This window comes from Propithecus coquereli, unplaced genomic scaffold (genome assembly GCF_000956105.1).
Source record: "Propithecus coquereli isolate 6110/MARCELLA unplaced genomic scaffold, Pcoq_1.0 Scaffold80, whole genome shotgun sequence".
Lineage (NCBI taxonomy): Eukaryota > Metazoa > Chordata > Mammalia > Primates > Indriidae > Propithecus > Propithecus coquereli.
In genome coordinates, this window is record NW_012154174.1 from 3,563,021 (window position 1) to 3,563,906 (window position 886).

An 886-nucleotide genomic window follows, 5' to 3' on the forward strand; every position below is an offset into this window, starting at 1 on the left:
CTGCCCCCCCCCCAGACCTCCCAGGATGCCTGCCCCCCAGTCTTGCCCCCGCAGGCTGCTCACCACGGGCCTTCTCTGCTCCCACCCTAGCTCAGTCACAGGAAACTGCATCTCCTACTGCCACAGGCATGACCTTTGGCTTCTATGCACCCTGTTCATCAAAAAAACGCCAGTCACTTCAAACACTACTCTGCTTTGGTGAAAACTGAAGCTCTGCAGGCCCCCAACTTCCACACTTGCTCTGACAGTAGGCTGACTGATCTTAATCCCTGGTCCTAGGCAAGGGAGCAGAGCAGATTCTTCAACAAGAGAACCCACAGCGCCTTGGGTTCCACAAAACCAAGTATGCAGCCTCGGCAGAGCCACAAATGGAGCACCTCCGCCAAGCGGCCTTGGCCACCAAGCTCAGGCACATACTTTACCCGGCATCCAGCCTATAGGTGCTCCAAGCAAGGGTCGAACCATGCTCGCTGCAAAAGGCTCTGCCAACCTTCCTTCCTGCAACCTTCCTGTCCCTTTTGCTTCCATGGTTATTGCTCTTCCTAGGTCTCCTTCACGCCCAACCAACCGGGTCTTTCAGTTCCCTACTGCTTCCTAGACTTCTCTAGAGCTTTCATCCATAGTTCTCACAGCATTTACAAACTTTACTCCCAGACAGATCCACCTAAGGCATGAACCAATCAATGAACACGACCTACAGGAAAAAAACAGCATCTAAAACCCATAAGCCATTCTTGTTTCTTCATGCTTCTTTTCAACCCATCCTCAACACCCAAGCTCTAACTCATATTCCCTACCTCTCAAAAGTCACCTGTACCCACCCAGTCATCCTAAAATATCCCATCCTCATACAACTGACCAACGACCCCCATAGTTCAGGCCTTTA